The sequence below is a fragment of the Pseudorca crassidens genome, chromosome 6 (assembly GCF_039906515.1).
Source record: "Pseudorca crassidens isolate mPseCra1 chromosome 6, mPseCra1.hap1, whole genome shotgun sequence".
Lineage (NCBI taxonomy): Eukaryota > Metazoa > Chordata > Mammalia > Artiodactyla > Delphinidae > Pseudorca > Pseudorca crassidens.
In genome coordinates this window covers 85,578,481-85,605,948 of record NC_090301.1, presented here as the reverse complement: position 1 = coordinate 85,605,948, position 27,468 = coordinate 85,578,481, and the positions used below count along the sequence as shown (strand labels likewise).

The 27,468-nt window shown below is 36.1% G+C and overlaps 1 protein-coding gene across 18 annotated transcripts in view; it reads right to left on the bottom strand.

The window, feature by feature from the left end:
• Positions 1–27,468, bottom strand: part of GTDC1 (glycosyltransferase like domain containing 1) — a 493,504-nt gene that overhangs the window by 368,190 nt on the left and 97,846 nt on the right. The window contains exon 1 of one of the 18 annotated variants that reach the window (XM_067742034.1): positions 25,763–25,803. The exons of the other annotated variants lie outside the window; for them this stretch is intronic. The gene's annotated coding sequence lies outside the window, so the exon portion shown is untranslated. Of the gene's footprint in view, positions 1–25,762; positions 25,804–27,468 lie in introns of those variants that run through there. 18 annotated transcript variants of the gene reach the window in all.

Below are 27,468 nucleotides of genomic sequence, written 5' to 3'. Positions count from 1 at the left end.
CCTAGTACTATATAGCTGTTGCTCACCTCTAAGCAGAGTTTAAAATTCATTTCAATTTATTATTTTTTTAAAGAAACAGCTATTGACTTTTTCCCTTTGCAAAATACTGTGTTTAATGGCCTAGTTAAATTAGAGGTGATAGTGTGAAGCAAGTGTTTTAAATTGGTAAATTCTAAACCTTTTAATAAAAGCACATCAGTCAGAAGTTTTAATAAGACTCAGCAGGACAGAGAAGAATTAACAGTCTGTAGGTATCAAAAAGGGGTGATAGACAATGATAACCTTAATCATTTGCATAGGGATTTATAATTTCATTGCTTAAAGGTTAATGAAATTATGTGGTATTTTGCCTACTCTTTTTTTTTTGCTATTTTTTTAACATCTTTATTGGAGTATAATTGCTTTACAATGATGTGTTAGTTTCTGCTGTATAACAAAGTGAATCAGCTATACATAAACATATATCCCTATATCTCCTCCCTCTTGCATCTCCCTCCCACCCTTGCCTACTCTTATCCAGTAATGGATGCCTTGGTTCGTATACATTTATTGACTGAATCATGTAACAGAAGAAATGACTGAAATATTACCAATTAATCTGCTGCATTTTTTAAATATACTCCTGGGTGCCCAGCTATCATAATCTGTTCTAACCAATAACTGGGTACCCTAAAATAAAAACATAAGGTTTCCAACAGCCTCTCTTCTGAGATGAGAAGAACAAACTCATAATTAGAACTCTAAAAGTACAGTAGGTTGCTAAAGTGATTTTTTAATTAGATACATTCCTTTATTTACTTTGTACTTCAAGTCAACTATTGCTAAATAGTTGCTTCTGCCAAATAGTAACATAAAATACAGATTGATGAGTATATTCAAGACACTGGAGGGTGAAACTGGATGGAGAAATTCAAACAATAGACACAAATAATGAGAAGAGTTGAAGTAATAAAAGAATTCTAGGCTGGAGCAATTGTTTTCAATCATCACGGGACAAAAACAACACAGTACAGTGGCCTTGCCTCACTGAGCACCCAAGAGGTGTTCAAGGCCAGTGCTTTGCTTGGTACCCAGTTCTAATGGAAAATTGCCAAGAGTCTAGCTTTAGGCAGAGTGGCGTTACCTACTCTGGCTGCACAACAGAATCACCTGGAGGGCTTTTTTTTTTTTAAAAAAAAAAAAGCTGATACTTAAACCACAGGATCAAAGATTTTGGTTTCATCAACAATTTTTAGAAGCTCCCAGGTGATTTCTTACACGTGCAGCTATGGTTGAGAAATACTGCTAGAGGGCACTGGGTCTCAAAGTGTGGTCCCTGGACCAGCAATGGGAGCAACAGCAGCAGCAGGTGGAAACTTACTGGAAATGCAAATACCCAGGCCCCATCCCAGACCTACTGAACTAGAAACTCCAGGGTGGGGTCAGGCAACCTGTATTCTGATGAGCCCTTCAGGAAATTCTGATGTACACTAATGTTTGAGAAACACTGCTTTAGAGTAAGAAAAATCTGGGCTTCAGTCATCTCTCCAGAATTTACTGACTGAATGACCACTGGTCAGCTCTCTAAACCTCACTTTCCTCACCTGCAAAATAACAGAGTTAGCTATGATTTGTAAACATGTATTATGTGCAGAGAATGTGCTAATAAGCACTTTATATACATTAATTAATTTAACACAACAAGCTTACCACGTAGATATTAATATCATTTACACCCGTTGAACATTACAAAGCGAGGAGGCAGAACTGAAATTTGAACTCAAGTCTTTCAAATTCTAAAATCATTGCTCCTTCCCTATTCCACAAAATATGCTGGTCTGCCCTCGCTCCCTCTCTCCCTTCCTCCCTCCCTCCCTCCCTTCCTTCTTTCCTTCCTTCCTCCCCCTTCCCTCCCTCCGTCTTCTCTCCTTCTTTCCTTCACTCCTATCTGTCTCTGTCTATTTGTCTGTCTTTCTCACTTTCTCTGGAAATTTATTTTCCTACTACAAAGCTAGAGATTAACTAGCATGTACCGAGTGACTACTGCCATAGGCCAGAAAGAAAAGGATTAAAATCTTTTAAATTTTAAAATCATAGTAATGACATTACTACATGTAGACACACATTTTGCAAAATATAGAAACACATATGATTTAATTCTAAAGTGGTAAGTCAAAAACAGAAGAAACTCAGGAGTTCATGAGACTGGAGCTCAGAGACCACGCACGGCATGACGCCAGGAAGAAGTGCAGCTTATTCTGAAACAGGGTGAAAAGTCTGTCCAGAACAGCAGGAGAAACAAATGGTTAGAGAGGAGTAGAAAACAAAGCTAAGTAAGCTCAATGGGTCCAGATTGAGACTTAGAGTTAAGAAATATTTCACTTTAGTAAATATATAAAATCTTTTTTCACACAATATTTTTGACGCACTGATAGTAAAAAGGTAAAGTCAAATCACAGATACTTATTCTAGAAAAAAATCAACCTAGGATTACACTGGAAAAAAATATACAGAAAAAAAGTCATTTCTATTACAGAAAGTGTTCCATATGATCCACCCTTTATTATAGTGTTTGCATGGGCTATTCATATGCATTGCACAGTATTTTCAATCATTCACTAATCCAACCAACACGGACTGCATTGAGTTAGGCATCAAGGATAAAACAATAAATAAGTTACTGACCCAGGGCACATGGAGCATTTATGTAAGAAACAGACTGCAAATGTTTTATGCAACATGTACATGAAGTTATTAGGAATTCCAAAGGCCACTAAAGACAGACCAATTCTTAGGAATGACTTCTGTGAAATTCCTGAAAGTCAATGAGGTATAAACTAGCCAAAACTTTCTACGTATAACATGCAAAAGTACTTTGTTTATGATAGCTAGCATCACGGTCATCAACTTACAAGTGGAGCATCCCAAGTCCCATCCACATTGAGGCTGACTACGGCTAAAAAAGGCAGGCACATGTAAAAGCTAGAGGTAAGCTTTTTAACACATCATTCATTTCACTTTTCCTGAGGAACTAATGAAGAAACTACACTCAGAAACCCACTGGAAGAGTCTACCTATGTATTAATGAAGGAAAACGTGAGGCACAATGGGCTGACCACATTCACTAGCATCTCTGCCAATGATAGTCCAGGGCTGTATAACCTTCTTTAGTTCTACTCTGACAACTCCACGACACACATTTGTCTCTAAGAACCAGTTTAGGAAGCATGTATATCCACCATACTATGCTTAAAGGATGAGGTGCTAGAGTTATTTTGTCTCAGAATAAATCTGAACCAAATTTGCTATGATATTAGAAATTATAGCATTTTTCACACTAAATATATTTAAGGATCATCAGCAATGGATCTTTAGTGAAACCATTTATTAACAACTTACACAAATATAATAATCAAAGAACTGAATCCCAAAGTTAAAAACTACCCAGTAAACCGCTAGTTTTTATCCCGCATAGTATCGAGTATATATAGTGTTAAAATTAAAACAATGGTATAAAAAGACTTTCCAAGTACTCTGAGTAATAAATTTCTTTGGCCCCAAAATATCCAATTCATATTTACTACTGTATTTTACTAAAATTCAATCACCTATCATCTCATTCTTTAGTAATATAAACTGTATATGACAAAGTGGTAGGATTAAAAGGTTGGTATATGAGAACAGTTCAATTTTGATAAAAGTGGTTGATATAAAATCATCTTTTAAAATATTCAGACGATGCCATCCAGATATCCACCTGCACTTGGATCTATAAGCCTTAAAGAACTTGTTTAGATTTACTGAAGCTATACCTGCTGTCGAGAAACAAAAAATTGTGAAGGTTGATCAAACACAACTTTGCCTCTAGGATCATGTTAATGTTTTCCACTAACACCATGCTAAAAGTTAACAGTCAATGTAATCCAAAGGTTTCTCTTTACTTCTATATTTAACTCATCACAGGTTTGATCAAGTGTGCAAATCCCTCTGGGCTCAGGGTTCCCATCAAAATGTCTTATAGGAACATTAAAAATTGAATGGGCATAAACAACTCCAACAGTGCGGAGCTCATGACAGCATCCCTGTGATCTTTGTGTTTCATGTGCAACAACACTGGGGAAGTTTGCAAGGGAATCTGAGCAACTAATTACTAGCTTTTGCTTGAGGGCAGGTGTTTCAATCTCTACAGGTGTCTAGGCCGCAGCGCTCTGCCTACTTCATTGCCTCCTGAAGACGTTCACTATAACGACTTGCTGAAGCCCTGCAAAACATCTGATAGAATGCTAAACTGTTGGGTGTTCAGGAAGAAACATGTTGTGACTGCTTCTTAAAGATACTGTTAAGGAGAAATAGCAGTTGGAGAGGCTTTACACGGTTTTTGAAAGTATAAGACAGTTAAAAAGTAAATATAAAATTATATCTATCAATCACACACATTAAATGAGGATACCAATGTTGTCTCAATAAGTACAGAAAGTTTTTCAAAGAAAATACTCTTATTTTTTAAACAGGATATAAGAAAGAAAAATCTAGCTAAATAATAATCTTATGGTAGCCCTTTTTTTTTTTTTCATTCATGCCAGTGCTGGGTATGCAATTTTGGAAGGATCAAAAAAGATGAGAAGTTATCCACTAAAAGAAATTAGTAAACAAAATAGTCATCTGCTGATGGAGAGGCATATATACCATTCACATGTGATGCCACTTACAGTATTAACATTCCTTAAGGTCTTTCCCATAACACTTCAAAAGAAATAACGCTTAATAATGAAAAGACACACAAACCAGAGAAAAACACCTCCTGCTCTGCTACTTGCTACATGTGTAATCCTGGGCAAGAAACGTAACCTTTCTGAGCTTCAATTTCCTCATGTAATAATAGATAAGACCCACCTCATCAGGGGGTGTTTTTAAATAACAGAATGTCCCTTAACTATTCGAGCCAGAGCTTGACATACAGTAAGTGCTTAATAAATTGTAATTAGCATCATGAAAATTTCTAAATACATTAGTCTGTTGTTCTTAGCAGAGCACTAGCCAATAAAAAGCATCTTCGAAAGTAAAGATTCATCAGTGGTATGCTATTCAAAAATTCGTTATACGGTGCATCTTTTTAAATAAAAATATTTGGCCTTGCTTTTAAGCAGTCAATCAATAAGCAAATACACAACATTTAACTAATTCTTTTTTTTTTTACATTTTTTTTAAAGTAATTTATTTTTGGCTGTGTTGGGTCTTCGTTACTGCACACAGGCTTTCTCTAGTTGCAGAGAGCGGGGGCTACTCTTCGTTGCAGTGCGCGGGCTTCTCATTGCAGTGGGCTTCTCTTGTTGCAGAACACAGGCTCTAGGTGCTCGGTAGTAGGCTCTAGGTGCTCAGTAGTTGTGGTGCACAGGCTTAGTTGCTCCGCGGCATGTGGGATCTCCCCAGACCGGGCTCGAACCCGTGCCCCCTTCATGGGCAGGTGGATTCTTTACCCCTGCGCCACCAGGGAAGTCCCGTTTTTTAAAATATTTATTTTATTTATTTATTTGGTTGCGCCAGGTCTTAGTTGCAGCACACAGGCTTCTTAGTTGCAGCATGCGAACTCTTAGTTGCAGCATGCATGTGGGATCTACTTCCCTGACCTGAGATTGAACCCAGGCCCCCTGCATTGGGAGCTCGGAGTCTTAACCACTGTGCCACCAGGAAAATCCTTAACCAAATCTTCAGTATCTGAATAAACATTCATCTTGGTGAAAATTCATTATTTTTAATATTGAAATTTTGTGGAGAAATTAGTCATGTTTTATAAGAATAAAGGAATGTTCTAATAATATTTCAAATTTCATCTACTAAAGAATCTTTTTGATAATACTAAGGTTAACATTCTTAGACAATGAATCTGCTAGAATAAGGAAATGGCCATAAATGATAATATATTTTTACCAATTATTTTCATCCAAAATTCTATTCCAAAAACACTATTTAGTGTTTTTCTTTAACCAAATGTAATTAAGATGGTATTTCAGATCATAATTAATATTAATCAACTGTGTAACCAAAACATCACTGTTTTTTTTAATTTTAATAAAATCAAGAGTTAAAATTGTTTCAGACTAGTCTCAAAGGAAACAAAAAGAGAAAAAAGGTTTAAAGCAAAATGTTAATTTCCAAAATTAAGAATGAGATCCCTGGGAATGATCAGAATATAATTGTTGGAAATAATATCCCTCCCACTCTCAGTAGCCTATTACATCAGAGACTTATTTCTTCAAATCTGGACAACGCAATAACCTTCTGTTCTCTCTTCCTTTAAATCCATCTTCCTCCTGTCCATCAGCCAGTTTTCAATGGCATCCCAACCACCAAGAATGTTAAGAACTGACCTGCTGTGCTTTCCTTAACTCAGACCGAATTAATTGTCACACGCTTACACAAAGATATATTCTAATGGGGAAGACAGGCACATAGATACTTAAAACGTGTGTGTGTGTGTGTGTGTGTGTGTGTGTGTGTGTGCGTGCATGCTAACATGTGAGTGTACATGCATGCATGAGTGTGCATGCACAAAGTATTACAAGAGGATAAACCAGAGGTCAATTCATTTTGCCGACCATAAGTCAAGGAAGAATTCATACAACTGATCGTAGCTGGGTGAAAGAGTACCTACAAAACAGATTCAAAGCTTCAGGTCTTGGGCATCCATTATCAAGTCTCAATCTATCCTATTCCAACTGCTTCCCACACTCTCCTCACGTGGACCTAGATGTCCTCATTCTCTAAACATAGTGGACACTTTGCTGTCACCTGGCCTCTGCCAGTCCCTCTGCCTTATACAGTAGTTAAATGACTATGCAGTTATTTAAAATGATGTTGCAGAAAAACACTTAATGACATGGAGAAATGTCCATATTAAAAGTGACAGGTGAAAATATAGCTAAAGGTAATCCATAGGTAATGGATTGCCTATGAAAACATTAATGGTAATTTAATTTTTTTTTCTTTTTTCTCAATGCTTCTCTGGTTTTCCAAATTTTCTAAAGTAAATAGTAACTTTGTAAATGGGGGTAAAAATACAAATTTTAATGCAACTCATCACTCTATTTATAAACAGTATCACTTCATGAAGCCTTCCCTGACATCCAAGCCAGAATTATTTTTTCCCTCCCCACTGTACCATTAGATGCCACTATTAGAACATTGGTGCAATCTGCTTTGTGACAGGTAATAGTTTATGTCTCTTCCCCCATTTGATTTAACCTGCTGAAGGGAGGACTATGTGTAAGCCATCACAGTATAGGCTAAATGGAATATGCCTGGGCTTCTGAAGACAATCCCCCAAAATGAAGAAATTTTAAAAGTAGCCTGTGCATTACTTTAAAAAAAAAAAAAAAGAGTATTGACTGACTTGTTTTGAGAAGGATAATCACCATTAAGTTCTCAAGTTGGTTGCTCTTATCTATTGCCGTTTAGTCCCATCCCACATATACTGTCTCTCTCAAATTGACTACTGACACATTTTTTCTTTGGTCTGAAGGCTTCAGTGAAGCAGTGTTTAAACGGAGATCTTCAAGATTTCTTAACAGATACACATTTATCATTTCAAAATGCCAGTTACTTAAGGATTTGGTTAGTAGAACATCAGTTATCCAAAGTGTTACTGTATTAAATAAGTTTAGAATTATTTGTCTTTATGTGAGTACAAGATTTCCAAATTAACTAGAAATTTAAATACGTTTGGTGGAGCAAAGATGAAAAATCTTTTCATAATGTTTGGCTTTTATTTAGAACTAGTTTCAAAATGACTAATAAATGAAGCAGCATAAATTCTAGAAACAGAACGTTTCTGGGCAAAACCAGAAAACTCCAGCCATTCTAATATGCAAAGGATTCTTAACTCTTTCCTATAAAAAGAGGTAAACGTTTCAGTACATTTGATAAAAAAGTCATAAAAGGATTCTAATATTTCACCTTGGTGGGGCTATTTTCTCCATGAGATCAACTGCTACTTTTCAGCATGCTTTAGAATAGACTACATATGAGTAATAGGTGTCACAAAGAACAGAATGTTATGAAGTAAAGAGCTATTTTATCCACCCTAACTCTCCTATTCCCAGAGGTCCGAGCAATAGGGCATAAGGACAAGGCAAATGGCCTTTTACACAGCAAGGTTAAACTGTCGATTGAATGACAACTGTATGGAATAAAGAAGGTATTGAATTCTAATAACAACAACAGGATCTGTAGATTTTTATTTCTTGTATTGTTTATCAACTTTTATAAATAAGCAAATGAGGAGATAACAGTATAACTACTAAAGGATAATTTGCTCTACAAAATAACATGTCATGAGTTGGTTTTATATATTAAGCTACATGAAATATAGATTTAAGTTATTACAGAGAGAATACAAGGTAGAAAAACTTGAAACCCAAAATAAGAGGAATAATACCAACTGAACTTCATTTGAGCATCTCAAAAATTTTAATAAAACATATTGTTCATTTTATAAAAAATCAATTTGCTATCAATTTTTCAAGAACATATCTTCTGCATTTAGCAAAACACACTCCTAAGAATTCTAGAAAATGCAAACCAATCTACAATACAGAAAGCAGATCAGCAATTGACTGGACACTGAGATTGGAGGTGGGGGGGGTTGACTTCAAGGGGGCACAAGGGAACTTTCTAGGGTTATACAAACATTCCAAATCATAATTGTGGTCATAGTTACACAACTGTGTACTTTTGTCAAAACTCACCACATTGCCCACTTAAAATGGGTACCGTTTACTGTAAGTAAACTATACCTGAATAAAACTGATATAAAAAAATACATTCTTAGCAGTTGATCATGGCTGACAATCATCCCAATAACCTAATGACTTCTTTGTAAATTCATTGTGTTTCTGACACACAAGGCTAAAGATACCATGAGTAAAAATTAGCTGTGTGATATCACTAGTTTATAGTCACCAGTCACAATAACGTACTACTGAGCTTACTGCACTGCCACCCACACTGTGCTTACCACATATTACTTTATATTACTGGTTAGTTTTTTTTCTCCTGAATAGGTCTCCAGGCAAAAAAATGTGCCATGTATTTATCAGCATCCTGCAAGCTCTAGTTCAATTTGTTTCACAAACTAAAGGGTTTACACATTGATTTACACCATGAAATATTTCAGACAAGTAATGTCATTTCTTCCTAATGCTAAAAAAGCAACAGCTTTCAAAAAAATATAAGAACAGCTATATTGATTTCTCATGCTGGACAGTGTTATTTTAGAAGATTAATCCAGACTTTTTAATAATCACATTTAAACTATTATTTCATATTTGAAAAAGTAAATTCTTTAATAGGTATTAAAGAGCCAACAGAACTTATAAAACAAGCTACTGAATAAGAGTATAGTTTCTTTAAAGTAAAAATATTACAATTTTATTTCTTTCCATTATGACAGTGTTTCTACTGTACATAAATTTTACTAAAATGATTACCAATAATGTATCTATTTTTAAAAATAACATATCTCACACTTAATATAAGAAATTGGTTTAAGATAACGTTTCACAAATCTTAACAAAAAACACTTAAATAGTTTACTAATTATTATTTTAAAAATTAATTACACAGTAATCAAGCCAGTGTGGTACCAGTGAAAGAACAAATAGATCAAAGGAACAGAAAAGAGAGCCCAGAAATAGACCAACACAAATATAATCAACTGATCTTTGACAAAGGACCAAAGGCAATTCAATGAAGGACAGTTTTTTCTACAGATGGTGATGGAACAACTGGACATCTACAGGTAAAAATTTGAATCTAGATATAGACATTATACCCTTCACAAAAAAATAACTCAAAATGGATCACAGGCCTAAATGTAAAATGCAAAACTATAATACACCTAGAAGATAATACATGAGAAAATGCAGATGACCCTGGTTTGGCCATGACATTTTTTTTTTTTATCTTTTTTTTTTTTTTTTTTTTTTTTTGTGGTACGCGGGCCTCTCACTGTTGTGGCATCTCCCGTTGCGCAGCACAGGCTCCGGACGCGCAGGCTCAGAGGCCATGGCTCACGGGCCCAGCCGCTCCGCGGCATGTGGGATCCTCCCGGACCGGGGCACGAACCCTCGTCCCCTGCATAGGCAGGCGGACTCCCAACCACTGCGCCACCAGGGAAGCCCTGGCCATGACTTTTTAGACACAACACCAAAGGCACAATTGGGGGCGGCTGGGGGGAAGGAAGCTGGTAAGTTGGATTTCATTAAAATTAAAAACTTCCTCTCTGCAAAAGACATGTCAAGAAAATAAGACATGGGAAAAAAAAAAAGAAAAGAAGACAACCCACAGACTGGGCAAAAATATTTGCAAAAGACATACCTAATAAAGGACTCATCCAAAATACACCAAAAATTTAAAAATAAATAAATAAACTCTTAAAACTCAACAATAAACAACCCAATTTTTTAAAATTTATTTTTATTGAAGTATAGTTGAATTACAATCTTGTATTCATTACTACTGTACAGCAAAGTGGCTCAGTTATACAGGTATATACATTCTTTTTCATATCTTTTCCATTATGGTTTATCACAGGATATTGAAATATAGTTCCCTGTACTATACAGTAGGACCATGTTGTTTATCCATTCTATATGATGGTTTCAAAAGATTATGTTCCCAATGCCAATAAAGAAACGTATGCACCAAACAGCTAACATGTACCAGTATGTGTCAACACAAGGGTTTTACCATACTACATACAATTGATTTCTTCACTCAATCTCTTGACATTTATTGCTTTTCTCTCCCAATGTATGAAAAAATTAATGCTTAAGGGACTCCCAATCCAAAATATAATAATAATTAAGAATTAACAGTATAAAAGTACCACATTAAATATAAAGCAATTTTAATTAAGACATCTAATTTTACAAACAAAAATTAAAATGTAATATAAAGATCTTTTACCACTGGCTTCTTAATATTTTCACAAAGAAACCACCCAACAATGTTGACCATGATATTTTTAAGTCTAGTAAGAGCTGAATCATTTAGGAAACAATCAAAATTTGGGGGAGCGGGAGTTAAACAACAATAAAATCAACAAAAAGGTTTTAAGTCTGAGGAATGGTATAGTCTTAAACTCTTCATAGATATGTGAACTGAAGAAAAAGAGAAGGCAGGAGTTATAAGTATACAAAAAGCTATCATCCAGACAAGGTGATTAGCAGTAAAATATGTGAAATTACCACAGGATGATTTTAGATTAAGACATTAAAACCATCTTGATATCAGATTTTTATTAAAGCTAAAATTAGCATTCAAAGGATTCGAATCAACATTTTTTTAGAAACTACATATTATATGTGAAGCACTATGACAGATGCCTGCCTCCAATGGACTTACAGTCTCAATGTAAAGACACAATGGACACAAGAGAAATCAATATTAGTCAGAAGGGATAAGTGATCAGTTGAGAGAAGCATGGGAAAGAAAAATTATGGTTGACTGAGACATCTTTAAGTCGTTTTTTTTTTTTTTTTTGTGGTACGCGGGCCTCTCACTGTTGTGGCCTCTCCCATTGCGGAGCACAGGCTCCGGACGCACAGGCTCAGGGGCCATGGCTCACGGGCCCAGCCACTCCGCAGCATGTGGGATCTTCCCAGACCAGGGCACGAACCCATGTCCCCTGCATCGGCAGGCGGACTCTCAACCACTGCGCCACCAGGGAAGCCCTTTAAGTCTTAATAATTTGGGAGAATGAGTTTCCATTAAATGAGGTAGTAAACAGAACCACATTTTGCAAGGAAGATTAACAATTTCATTTTGAATGGAAATTTTGAGGTATTATTAGTATTTAGTAAGCATTTGGAGCTCAGGAGGAGTCAATGCCAAACTGCTAATCCAAAAATCATTAGACTATGAGATGATGGATGATAACTAAACTGATTGTGGTAATCATTTCATAATATATGTAAGTCAAGTCATTATGCTGTACACCTTTAACTTCTACAGTGTTTTTTTCAGATCTCAATAAAGCTGAAAGAAAACCAAAAAAATAATAAAAATTAAACTAGAGGTGAAGATTAATGACACAGGAGTAGACAAAGTCACTCAGGAAGAGAAAACTAACATAGAAAAAAAATGGACTGAAAATGGGTCTTTGGAAAACCTTCTGATTTAAGGGGTAAGTAGCTAAGGGCAGGGGGAGAGGAAGGGTAACAAAAGGGAGGATGAGAGGGAGTGACAGCGAGCACACCAGTGAGCCAGCAGAGACAGTTAAAAAAAAAAAAAAAGAGAGACAGTAGGAAGATACTGTTACCCTAGTCTCTACTCCAGAAACAAACCAAAAAAAAAAAAAAACAAAAGAACAAAAAATAATGAATACCTCAACTTCAATGAAACAAAGACACAGCCACAACCACAAACCACAAACTATTTAAAAAAAGAAAGAAAGAAAGAAAGAAAAATGTGATACCTGGAATCAAATGAGGAGTCATGCTGACCACACCCCCTCAGATCTCAGGCAGGATAAAGACTTCCCTAAAGTTGGAACAGTTCTAAACCCCATTCAAGGAAACTCTGATTAGGGCAATGATGTTTAAGCATCAACCTAGGAGAAAATAAAAGAGGTTTCTCCAGAAAATCATGGTCTATACCACAGAAGGACAGAGGAAACATCAACATGTTTTTATTGTCAATGTCTAGCTTCCAAGCTCAGAGATAGTGCCAAATGGGAGGAAAGAAACAGGAAGGAGTTATCACCAAACCATTCCTTTGACTCACAGGAACTCAAAGTCACAGTGACCTTCACAGCACTGCAAACTGAGGTGAGACATGTCCCCAGATCAAAGGAACCATCTTGGATGAAGAAGTGTTTAAGTTAAAAAAGTCCATATGGAAGTGCAAACTGATGTCATTTATCCCCTCTCCCTACTACTCAATACTTGCATCTGACCTCATACTTTTCTCAGGTAATACCTGTTTTTAAAGGAATTAAGCCCATTCAAAAATGAGTATGAACTAGAAAGGAATCAGCAAAAAATTTACACAGAACTACTGAGGATTGGAGTGGAAGGATATAAGCAAATGACAGATGAAAAAAAGATAATGTCTTAGGAAACAGAGGAATTACTCACAAATAATTTTCCACAGTTTAAATTACAGAGAATATGAGCTACCCAACGAAAAGTATGAAATATCTAAGAGAAGATAAGCAAATTAAAAGATGAAACAGCAAACTGTAAGGCTAAAGAAGCTGGAGATTGAGGGGAAAAAAAAAGAAAAAAAAACATAGATTAAAGCCACAAAATAAGCAACAAAAAAAACAACATGCAATACTGAAACAGTAAGAAAAAGAGAGGATGGGCATTAAAAAAGCACACAAAATGAAAAGTTTTGAAAGATATATGAGATGAGATGAGATAATCAATATAGAAGATGAAAGAGATCTAGCCAATACACACTTGACATTCTTGCAAAAGAAACCAGAACAAATGAAACAGAAAAAAAAGCAATATAATAAAAGAAAACCTTCTCTTGGGGGGTGTGTGGGTGGGGGTGGGATAAAATACTTAAAAAAGAAAACGTTCCAGAAAAACTGGATTCAAAACAATTAATACTAAGACATATCCTCATGAGGTTACAGAATTTAAGAAAGAGAGAAAATAAATATAAATTATGTCAGTAAAAAGGCAGAAAAACCAAGAGTGGCCTTAGACTTTTCTACAGCAGCATTCACTATTATCTGGAGATGATAGGGCAATGTCTTCAGAGTTCTAAGGGAAAGATATAACACCCAATTATGTGATGCCCAGCCAAACTGTCCATAAAGCACAAAAGCAACCTACAAACACTTTCAAGCATTCAATTACTCAAGAAATTCAGCAACCATGAGCTCTTCTTGAAAAAATATTTATACATATAGGTAGATATATAAACAGATATAGATAGGCTTAGATGAAACCAAAAAAAAAAAACCTAAAAAACAAAACAAAACACCTGATAACCAAATTCAGCCAGCCAAGAAATTAGTCAAAATAAAGAATTAAAGAAGAAAGACATGGAGAAATGTGTGGATGTAAATAGACTATATTTATTTTTACAGAATAGAGATAAAACAGGTTCTTTGTCCTCCGAATGAATGGATCTTTACAGAGAAAAGCCATATTCACAGAGTATGATTAAAATACAATGCTGCTTTAATGCTATCTCCCATTATCAAGTGCAAGAAAAGGAGAATAAGAAGGTACAACATATACTAATAGGAGAAAACGGGAAAATTTTTCCAATAGGTACCCCAAAGAAACGGGGCCCTTCCATTTCTGGTCTTCCAGAAATAGAACTTCAGTCAGCAATCTCAGCAAGTATAGCAGAAGTGACATGGGTGACAGCCTCAGAATGCCCTGGGAGATGCTCACTGGACCTCTGCTTCTATAGAACCAACTGGATTTAGTACTAACTCTTTTTGAGAGTGACCCAGGGTTTTACTTTTCTGGCACAAATAATCCATCAATCTTTTAAAAGTACACAACTACTAAAAGAAAATAACAAGGGGCAGTATAGGGGTAGGGGGGCAAAAAGGGTTATTATGGGATAATGTGAAATCATGTGTGTGAAGCTCTTGAAAACTGTAAAGCACTATGGAATTTAAAGAATCTTTCAATTAAAAATAAATAAAAATAAACATTAAAAATGCCATCATTTACTCCTCATTTCCTATAGAGTGAATTCTAAACCAGTTAGATTTTCAAAACCATTTGCATTCTGACCCCAGGATGCCTACAGAGTTGATTTCCTGTTAGGAGCTCTCTTCCTCAATAGCACTGAACCAATAGGTATTCTTTTAGTCCAATGTATGCTTTTTTGGCTCCATAGTTCTGTTTCTGTTTTCCTTCCTAATGGCATGCACCACCTTAACTAATTCTGTAACATTAAAGGCTATTTACTATGCTAGGGCTGTGTCATATGCAGTGGCCTATATGAACTTTTTAAAGTGACCCTAACATTCAATTTCTACTTCAATTTCATAGAGTCTATTTTTATATAGTTTTTGCTACTTGACCTACATATCAAATTTTTCAAAAAACAAAAAAGAAAATTAAGAAACAAAAGAAAAAGAAAATAACACTCATATTTCAAGGACTATACTTAAGCTAAATAAGCAAACTATTATTTTATAATCAAGTTGTATGAGCCAAAACTTGATTTTACCCTGCAGGATTCAGTTTCTCCATCTACTGACCAAAGAAATATATTCTCCTTAAAAAAAGAAAAAAAATGTGGTACTTGTTTAGGGGCATCAGTCCCCGAGAATGGAATTTTCTTAAGGACCACTTCGGAAGACCATCTGTTGTTTAAAAAAAAAGACCAGGAAGTAAGCACTGAATACTGTTAAATACAAAACTAAGACTAAATAACTGAAAACTAGTTACAAAACAGAAGGCAAGTGTTACACAAGGTACAAATGCAAGGTACAAATTTAATATAAGTAATAAGAATTAGGAGGTAGGAAAAGGGAAATATGTTAATTTCTTACTTTTCATTGCAGGAAATAAACTGATACAATAATATATATAGTTAATTTTTAAAATATAATGATCCTGATCTGTTACCATTTTTCATAATTTTTTTCTACTTTAGTGAAATCAGATATTTCTTATTATAAGGGATCATCTCTTAATTACTGTAACTCCTTTTGTTTTTAATTTCTTTTACTTCTGTAAAAATCAAGTAATATTACTTTTATTTAAGTGAAAGTAGTATGTAGGATGATCCTATCCTTATAATTTATCTCTTATTTCTCCATCTACAAATCTATGTATGTATGTGGGCATGTGTGGGGGGGGTGGTTTTGTGTGCACAGAAGGAGAAAAAAAAATGTCTGAAATGATGTTCCAAATTATAATAATTATTTATTTGTAGAATTAGTTATTTTTAAATTTATTCACCCTTATTTTTTAATATTGAATTTTTATATAGTGAGTACCTAAATCATTTAATGTAAATCTGTATTTTAAGAATTTGGTAAGGCAACATCATAGAAATCATGAATCTGACTCAGAAAAGAAAATAATACATGCCCCCACATATTTCTGTACTCATTCAGTTATTTCTTCCCTAATTTATTTAACCAGTAGCTGTCTAGTATTCACTATGTAGAAGAAGTAGGACATGAAATTGTCTTAAACATCTTACGTGCCATCAAATACTTAATAAGAGACAGTTTGTACTAGATAATTATAAAGCATATATAAAGCATGTAATGTTCTAGTAAAAGGCACTGAATATATGAAATTTAAAACCTGAAGGAATAAACACAACACAAATACCCCTAACAAAATTTTAATTCATTCTTAGTGGATTTTTTTTTTGCAATATAGAAGATAAGCGATTTTTAAAAAATAAATAAACAAAAAACAGGATCATCTTAATGCCAATCTTTAATTAAACAGAAAGGAAAATCTAAATAAATAAAAATGCCATCTCAACACAGTGGTTTAGGGTTTGAGCCCTTCTACTTAGAAAAGGGACTATACTTCCCATGCTAAGAAAAACTATTCTCTCTCACTCGGTGTTCTTATTATCCAATACCTTCCACCTCAGGATATTCCGTTGAGTCACCTCCCTCTGTAGAGTCTACCAGTCTAATGCACTTTTTGGCATAAAGAAAAAATTCTAATGCCTTCTTAGCATATTTTCCCCCATGAACACATTTAATCAAATACCACGGCTCCAATTCCTCATCTCACAATGGTGTTGTTCTTTTTAAGAAACAATCCATAAGAATTTAACTGGACAAGCGAAGTGATGGAAATCACCAGATTATAGTGAACTATTTACCAGAAACATTCTAAATTCCCAGTGGGGAGGTGGTAATATTTTAACAAAAATGATCACTGGCAAAACCTAAAAGGAGGTATATATTCAAAAATATGTACACTGGTTCACATCCTTGGTTTACATCTGGTTTTGCTCTGAAATGGGGGAAAGCCCAGATAACAACTCTTTGAAAAGGTTAAACAAAAGTTTCCCCATTTGCTTTTTGAAACCCACATATATAATGACATTTGTTGGCTGAGTCTTCACATGTGCCTTGCAAAAAAATGTGGTAAACAATCTCAAAGATGATGCAAACTGCAGGTATGCAAAAGGAAATGTTAAAAAGTGTACTATTTATACCGTGTTGAAAGCTCTTAGGGAGATGATTCAAAAGCATTTTTAAATAATTGTTTGAAACTTGAAGTAATTGCATCTAGCATCAAAACACAGATTTTATAAATATAAATGATGAACTTTATATAAGTTATGAATTGCATATATCTTGCTATTTTGAAAAGCTGTTTTGCTGGAAGACAAATAATGTGACTACACATCACCTTCTTTTTATATTTTTTGTCCCATTATTCTTCATACCACCACAGAAGTCGCGGGGGAAAAAATGAAGTTCATCCATTCAAGTATCTTTGAAACAAGCACATCTAATTTTCTCTCCACACCAAGAGTTAAGAGTGGAGAGAAAAAGGGAAGAAAGGAGGAGCATTAACAAGATGGAAAGTGAGGCTTAGGTAGAAGCAAGAATGAGACATGTGGGCTTATAACATGGTGCTGTTCTCCCACAGAATGGAAAAGGGAACAATGACATAAGATACATATAGAAAAGGTCACAAATATGAGCCACAAACCATGGTTAGAAAATGTGAGATTACTTAGTGAGTCAGACACTGCCACCCAGCTCAGGCACCAACAATCACCTCCTGCCACAGACAATGGGGAATGGCTGCTGGACTTCCCCTCAGTAGGAAGTCAGGTGTGGTACCTGCTAATACAGCTGCTATTCTTGGCTTTGGCTGAGGGCTGTAACAATGAAGCATAATTGTAAGAGCACAGTCATTGTAGTCATGTAGGCCTGGACTCACACCCCACATCTTCTAGTTCTACTTGAAGATTGTTTCACCTCTGTGAGTCTCAGTTTGCTCATGTGGATAACAGTTCACAGGACTGTCACAATAAATAGTTGAGGTGATGAGTGTAAAGCACCTGTACACTGCTTGGCAGGAACACAGGAAGAGTTCAACATGTGAGCTCCTTTCCCTATGTGCCTCTTAATGTGGTTTCCTACATAACACAGTTAGATCTAAAACATTCAAAACTATACTCTTCCAAGCACTAACAAGAAAAGCTGCTAAATTAAGTTTTTAAATAGTGGTTTTGGAGTCTGTATGTTGATACTGTGATCTTTGAGGGTCTCTTTCATCCTTATGGAATACATCTCTCAGCCAAATAGGGAACAAGTGTAGTATGGTGCAAAGGTGGCTAGAACAGACATGACGACATCTGGGTTCTGGCCATGGCTCTACGAGTCGTGCTCTGGCAAATTACAGCTGCCCTGGATCTCCGTTTCCTCATGTAGAAAATGGCAGTACTGAACTAGATTAAGATACCTTCTGGCTCTAAAATAGTATTCTATTGTCTAAGGACTGCTTTAAATTCAACTAGGCTAGGTATTATAAGACGCAAAAGGAGTAAGTATGAGGTCCACCTAAATATAAGGAACTGGTAAGCTGCCTACTGAGAAAAGAGACAGATACATGATAATTAATTAATAAGAGAGCTATTCATGTACATAAGCACCATGATAAACACATTACATAATAAGATAAAAAAGAACAATTACGTGATAAGATAAAAAGTAATACCTGTCTTAAAAACTGGGGGATAAAAGAGGAAGTTGTGGAAATAGCTTGAATTAAGAAGCACAATGGGAGTCAGAAACAGAACTTAAGCTCTCAAGCACCTCACATTTAAACTGCAGATATCACCTAATATTTATCTGTCAAAACGTAAGGGGTCTAAGTAAAATCTCTTAAAAATCTTAAGATCTCTTAGAAAGAGCCGTTATCATATGCTCTATAGTAAGATATTAACTGTTTGATGAAGATAATAAAAAATTTTAAATTGAAAGACGACATTGGGAGAAAAAAAGAATTCACAGAGGAAAGAACTGAATTGAAAGGACTCTGAAATTCAAACTTTTTAGTATGGCATCCAAGACCCTTCACAATCTGGTCCCAACTTTCCTTTCGAGCCTCATCTCCAAAATCCCACCACCATAAATCTCACACTCTTGGCTTCAGGGTGCTATTCACCATTCCCTGATTTTGGTCCCAAGTGACTGAAAATAAGAAAATGTGATTTAAAATAAAAACAAGATAAATCAAAACAGAAATATGAAAATCCCTCTGTTTCTCCAGCTCTTAAGACTTCTCTGTAACTTGACAGAATATCTCAACATATCTAAAGGGAGAAAGCATAAAAAAAAAAGGGGGGGCTTCCCTGGTGGCGCAGTGGTTGGGAGTCCGCCTGCCGATGCGGGGGACACGGGTTCGTGCCCCGGTCCGGGAAGATCCCACATGCCGCGGAGCGGCTGGGCCCGTGAGCCATGGCCGCTGAGCCTGCACGTCCAGAGCCTGTGCTCCGCACGGGAGAGGCCACAGCAGTGAGGGGCCCACGTACGGCAAAAAAAAAAAGAGGAAAGGGGAGGACTGGTCAGCAAAGAAATCAGAAAAGCCATCTAGGCAAATGTTCACAAGATCAAACTAAGCCACAGGAGAGGAAGTCTTGGCTGAGTTGACTAGAATAATCTGGTTTCCTTGGCAATACTCTTCCTAGAGTTGGTAAGATAGCCTTAAGCTAACTCAGCTGAGAGATACTTCTTCAAACAAATATCCCTCCAGGTTCTCTTGCCATGCTCACCAGGTGGTCTGTGGCAACATGGTTCCCATGTATCTTGCCAGAAGAGAGAGAGCGTGCTCGTCAGAAATGCTGGGTCAACTTGACAGCTGTATTTCTCAATCATCAATTGACATCCATATTAACAACTTGGCTTCCCAAGAAGCCTGCCTACAGGGAGACAATGAACTGATCTGCCAAATCAAGCAATCCAATCTGCTTGACAGTTGTATCTCTCATTGGAAATTAATCAATTGACAAAGACACAAACATATAGATATAGATATCTGTATATCAGTTTCTAAGAGTATAGCTAACGTGGCCCTGCTCCTGAGAGAGGTCCACTCTCAGTGGGCGCAGCATACCAGGTGTCTGAAAGTATAAGGTCAAACACCAGACCAATGACTCCATGAAGGGAAGGCCAGTCACTTGAGGCCCACTGGTGACAACACACCACTTGCATAGCCCTGCAACTTTTAATATTCACACACCAACATATGGCATACACACTTGTGGTTTTATCCCTCTATTCATACAATATGTCCTCTTTCCACAAAGCCCACCTCCCTTCCCTTCTCCACCTGGAGAACTCCCCCTCCTCCTTTAAGGCTATAGCCCAAAGGTCAGTTCTTCAGTTCTGTCTTCCCCAACAACTCACGTAAAATTAATCACATCCTCTTGAGTGCTGCCATAGCAACCCATGCACACCTCTCTCTGCTAGGGCTCTCAAATCAGAGTGGGGAATCCAGTGTGGCTCCTCCCATTCCCTGCTCATCTCCCCAACAAGAGCCATTCATCTATATTAGCAACTGCTATCATAGCACCATGCATGCTTTAAGTGCTTACTAAATGTTAGAATGAGGAAAAGGTAAAGAGTTGGCTATGGATAAGTAAAGAGGTGGAGGTGAAATTATTCTACACAGGGAGTAAACAGCATGATTTAAAGTGATAAAGTGAGCCTAGATAAGGTCTGTGTGAGATGAGAACAAGAGCAGAGGATTCGGGGCTTCCCTGGTGGCGCAGTGGTTGAGAGTCCGCCTGCCGATGCAGGGGACACGGGTTCGTGCCCCGGTCTGGGAAGATCCCACATGCTGCGGAGTGGCTGGGCCCGTGAGCCATGGCCCCTGAGCCTGTGCGTCCGGAGCCTGTGCTCCACAACAGGAGAGGCCACAACAGTGAGAGGCCCGCAAATCAAAAAAAAAAAAAAAAAAAAGGGCAGAGGATTCACTGAGGAGGGTTACTGGTGAAAATAAATAGAAAAGAAACTTACCAACAAATTATTGAGGGTCTGGAAGGGTTGATAAAGGGGTACAAATGGGGTTAAGAAGGCAAAAGGAATACACAGTAAGTTCTTAGGAAGAAGAGTAACATCAAGAATTTGATAAAGGGCATAATGTGGTTGTAAATAGAACCAGAGCTTGGGAGTCAGTTTCAATCTCCACCCCACCCTGATCCCATCACACAAAATGACTAGCAGCTTCTTTAACTCCTGTAAGCCTCAATTTATTTATCTATAAAATATGGATAACAATATCTACCTTGCACAGCAGTTCTGAGGATTAAACAATATTATCTAGCACAGTGATTGAGACACTGTATCAATCTCTAATAGCTGCTACCTTGATTGGTTTTATAGACATTAATGTAGCATTGCAAGTAAAGTGAATTAAAGGAGAGAAGTGGAAGCTGAAAGATCATTAATAGGAAGTTACAATAGTCACTTGATTTGGGCACAGATATAGACTTAAAATCACATTAGCTTGGCTTTAGTAATAGCTCTCACCTTAACCAGTGATGATATCTCAGACAAGTCACTTCTCTCACTATGAATGTCCTGACCTGCAAATTGGAATAATAAACTCTACCTTTCCTATTTCATAAATGTATTATGTTGGCTATTTTAAATTTTAAAAAAATACACTGGAAGTGTTACACACTCTATGAAGTACTTTGGGGAAGATGAGGGAATGAAGTGCACAGGATAAATTTACGAAATATTTTCAAGAAAGACTGAAGAACATAAGAGACATTGGGAGATAAGCGACACCAAATTTAAAATGGCAAGGTATTAAGAGACTGTGACTGTAAAAGAAACTCAGAAATTCAGAGAAGAGAGGCTGAAGGAGATGACTAGAGAAAGATCTGCTCTGAGGCAAAAGGACATCTACCTAAAAGCAGATGGGAGTGCAGGACTAGAGTTTGGGTGATGGGCAATGATGTGAAATGAAGCTCTGAGAATTGCCAGCAATAGCCATCACAGTGAGAGTTATGAGAAATGATGATTTATCTATGACACAATGCAAAGCAAGAAGCACTAAAGTGATAAGATTCAAAATGCAATAAGTAAATACCTAGCAAAGGACAAGGTCAAAACCCACCCCACAAAGAAAAGACAGGTATTACAGGAAGAAGCGTGGGCAGCAGAGAGTTCAAAGCAGAAATCCAAAATAGAGTGCTCATGTAACTGAAAAGCCGAGGTCATATGGCATTATAATGTCAAGGAGATTGAGAACTGAGGGAAAAATTCTACAGATGGCTAGAATGTGGTCACCAGTGACCTTCAAGAGTGCAGTTCCAGTACAGAGGTGGGACCAGCGCCAGATTGCAAGGAGTTAATCATAATTCAAAGATCCTAACACGAAAAAGCAGTTGCCAGTAAACTGAAGGTGAAATTCACAGATAAGAGGAAAGCACATTTAATAACTGAAAGGGGACAAACTTTATCTGAAGAAAGTTTCTTAGGATTTTTAACACTTCCACAGGAGAAAGAAGACACTGGTTTTTCAAAATCTCCCAAAAGACATATAAAAGTAGCAAAACACATGGAAGTTAGATTTTGCTGCAACTGAAGGACAAAAAAAGAAAAAAAAGACTTAGCCCTAATAGTGATTTAAACTTTCGATTACAATTAATTCACATACCCTAAACAAGGCATTTTGATAACTAAGTTATATTAACTACTACAGGCAAGTCACAGTATCCTTTGTGTGAATAAATTACATATTACTAAAAAGGATAGTTAATAACATTACTATGTTTTATGTGACAAGTAAATATTCCTTTCTAATGCCCCAAATTTCCATTTCTTAATCCTATGTGTATCTAAGTAAGACATACAAATGTCTTTTTGTGGTTTCGTTCATAATATACACTAACAGATATTTGCTTTACATAAGTACTCACTTGCGTTTAATTCCATTTAAAAGTATAACACATTCAAAAACATCAGTTAAAAATAATAATCATTATAAAGAAACATAATGGGAGAAAATAAGCAAAATTCTTTCAGGAATCATGAGGCTCCCAACATCAAGCTTGAGGCAGGTCTTCAAAAGGGAAGAGAAGAATAAAACAAACAATCTTAAAATTTGCATGGAGCCACAAAAGACCATGAATAGCCAAAGCAATCTTAAGAAAAAAAGAACAAGGCTGGAGGCACCATGCTTCATGAGTTCAAACTATATTACAAAGCCATAGTAACCACAATGGTATGATATTGGCATAAAAACAGACACAGAAATCAATGGAACCAAATAGACAGCCCAGAAATAAACCTACACATACATGGTCAATTGATTTACAACAAAGAAGCCAAGAATATACAATGGGGAAAGGACAGTCTCTTCAATAAATAGTGTTGGGAAAACTGGACAGCCACAAGCAAAGAATGAAACTGGACTTCTATCTTACACCAAACACAAAAATTAACTCAAAATAGATTAAAGACTTAAACATAGGACCTGAAACTGTAAAACTCCTAGAAGAAAACACAGGAAAAAAGCTCGTTGACATTGGTCTTGATAATGATTTGTTGTATTTGACACTGAAAGCAAAGGCAACAAAAGCAAAAATAAATAGATGGGACTATATCAAACTAAACAGTTTCTGCACAGCAAAGGAAGCCATCAAAATAATGAAAAGACAACCTACAGAAAATATTTGCAAATCCTATATCTGATAAGGGGTTAATATCCAAAAATATATAACTCATACAACTCAATAACAACAAATCTAATTAAAAAACTTAAAAATGGGCAGAAGATCCAAATAGACATTTTCCAAAGAAGACATACAGATGGCCAACAGGCACATGAAAAGTGCTCAACATCAGTAATCATCAAAACATTAAAAACAGAACTACCACATGATCCAGCAATTCCACTTTTAAATATTTATCCAAAGAAACAAAAACACTAACTCAAAAAGGTATCTAAACCCCCATGTTCATCACAGCATTATTTACAATAGCCAAGACATGGAAACCACCTAAGTGTCCATCAATGGATGAATAAATAAAGGAAATGTGGTATATATATATATATATATATATACACACACAATGGAATATTATTCCACCATTAAAAAAGAAGGAAATCTTGCCACTTGTGACAATATAAAAGAAACTTGAGGACATTATGCTCAGTGAAATAACTCAGACAAAGACAAATACCACATGATCTCACTTATATGTGGAATTTCAAAACAAAACAAACAAAACAAAACAAAAAATTCATGGATACAGAGAACAGATTGGTCGTTATGGGGTGGGGGAGTAGAGCGTAGGAGAAATGGGTGAAAGGTGAAGGTGGTCAAGAGGTACGAACTTCCAGTTATTAAACCAATGTAATGGGAAAGTAATGAACATCATGGCAACTACAGTTAATAATACTGTATTGAATATCTGAAAGTTGCTAAGAGAGTATATCTTAAAAGTTCACATCACAAGAAAAAAGAATGTGTAACTGTGTGGTGATGGATGCTAACTAAACATATTGTGCTGATAATTTTGCAATATACACATATATCAAATCATTATGTTGTAACCTGAAACTAATATATGTCAATTATATCTTAATTTTTTAAATTTAAACTTTTTTTTAAAAAAAAGAAGGGAAGGAGGAAGACAGGTCTGCTTGCATCTCAATCACCAAGACTTTGCTGTAATATCAAAAGTACAGATGATATCAAGTTAATTCTTAATTTCTTTTTAAATAATAAAATGTTGCACCAGATTAATAGAGATACAATCAAAAAATGTCATTTGGGTCAAGTTTTATCTTTCTCACTCCCAAATCTACAGTCAAAAGTACTAATTACAAAAAACTGATTTTGTAGAATTGGCTTTTTTGCTTGGATGGAAAAATTCTAATGAAACATACCAAAACAAAATGACCAAAGCAAAGAATCAGTGGGCCAGAAAAATCCAAATTTCCCTGATTCTGACTAACGTCCAGTGGGAAAGAGCACTAAACCAGAAGTCAGGCGCCCTAATTTTAGTGCAGCCCTACCCATGAAAAAACAATTTAATTACTAAACTACTCAGTTTTCCTCATTTAGTAAAGAGAAATCTCACCTACTCCACCTACTTCCAAAACCGTTGTGATGATAAAATGAAACAGCATATGTAAGAAATATAAATAATTACGTTTGTGGAGAATTATAACTATACACATATACACACAGAGCTTCACAAATATAAGGCAACAATCCATTAATCATTATTTTATAGTACAGATGGATTATTTTAATTAATCCATATATTATCTTTATGCTTAACAAATTTTAATATTATAATACTTCGTTATTTCAATTATTCTTTGAACTTTAATAAACATATTTAGTAGTAAATGTCAATAAAGTGAAATCTTGATTATTCAGCCAGTTAGGTCTTCTACATTGTTCATAAGGCAGTTTACCCAGGAAAAAATAATAGCAATTAAATTCAAATCAGATAAAATATATTTCTCAGCTACTCTTTTAAAGATCTGGTAGGAAAGAGAGGCTTAAATAAATGATAAATTTAAGATTATTACGATTAATTTATATTTCATTTAGCAGAGTTCACATTCTCTAAAAGAAAAATATCGCAAGTACTCAATATTTTTTCTTCTTATATGTCTGAAATCACCCCCAGTAAATGTACAACTCTAATTCCTATTAAGTATTGTTCTCCAGGTAGAACAAAACTATTCAACTGTACTTATTTTTTTCATAGGATAGACAAACCTTTCAACCTGATTTTCAAAGGGAGAATGAGTGTAAAGATTTTCCTTACATTTTCAAGCAGAGGTCTTCCATTCTGCAAATAAACTCCATGAAAATAGCTCTTAGATAAAATCATCCTGTCATAAAACAGGACAGTCAGTAGTCACGAGCATTTGAAAAGCACTTGAAGTGTGACCCTATTTGCTCACACTCTAGAAATAAACATATAATCCATGCTACTTTCTTAATCACTGCAATCTAAATATTGAACAGCTTGGCTTTCGATATTATTTTTCCAGCAAACAGGAGGAAACGGATTAGCCATTTTGAGAGTAATCAGTTTAAGAATTAATCCATTTCAGAGGCGGAGGCTCTCTGAAACCAGTTTTAGGACCAAATGTAATCCTAGAGTAAAGAAATTTTGCCTGAGTAACTTTCCAACATTAAGACTGAGAAATCACCTGTAAAAAATATAAGTATTTCAGAGTAGACAATAATATAAATGCCTACATTTAACCTAAGTCTGGAGGAGGTGAGCAGAACTGGGATGAAGTTTGAAAAACATTTCAATACCTTTTTCTGCAGGGCTTTTTCCAGAATCTACAACCCTCTAACCCCCTTACCCCTAGCTTTTCCCTTAATCTCTTCCAATTTACCTGCCTACCTTTAAGAAACTGTACAGAACAAGCCAGGAAATAACTGGAAGAAAGGAAGACAAAACCAATTATTCCACTACCTTTGCCCCAACTTGAATCTCTGATTTCAAAATCTCTGACAACCTATAAATCTTGGCTAAAAAAAAAAAAAAAATTGAAACTTCTCTGTTCCCCTCCCTGATCCCACTTCCCTCCCTCTTTCCCAGAGGTAACCACTTTGCTGACATGTGTGTCTATCATTCCTATCATTGACTATTTAAACATCATCTATATATGATTGCTTTTATAGAATTAAACTCCACAAGCCCACAGGCTGTGTCTGATATTGCCTTCTGTATAGCATCTAGTAATCAGCATACTCTTAATCATTTAAAAGCTACAAATATCTCTAAAGAAAATTAATAAATATTTAGTGAAACTAAACAAAACCATACATTGTCAGAATAGGGAAAAAGAAACAAATTTCTTCCCCATTTATGAAATTCAGCTAGGTGTCTATTATGTAAAGATGATCCAAAAATTTAAATTATTGAAAAATTGGGTTTTGGACTTCCCTGGTGGCACAGTGGTTAAGAATCTGCCTGCCAGGCTTCCCTGGTGGCGCAGTGGTTAAGAATCCGCCTGTCAATGCAGGAGACATGAGTTCGAGCCCCGGTCCAGGAAGATTCCACGTGCCATGGAGCAACTAAGCCCATGCGCCACAACTACTGAGCATGCGCTCTAGAGCCTGCAAACCACAACTTCTGAGCCCGTGCACCACAACTACTGAAGCCCGTGCAGCTAGAGCCCGTGCTCCGCAACGAGAAGCCACCACAATGAGGAGTCCGCGTACTACAAAGAAGAGTAGCCCCCGCTCACCACAACTAGAGAAAGCCCGTGCCCAGCAACGAAGACCCAACACACCAAAAGTAAAAATAAAATAAATTTTTAAAAAGAATCCACCTGCCAATGCAGGGGACACGGGTTCGAGCCCTGGTCTGGGAAGATATCACATGCGATGGAGCAACTGAGCCTGTGCGCCACAACTACTGAGCCTGAACTCTAGAGCCCATGCTCCACAACAAGAGAAGCCACCGCAATGAGAAGCCCGCGCACCACAACGAAGAGTAGTCCCTGCTCA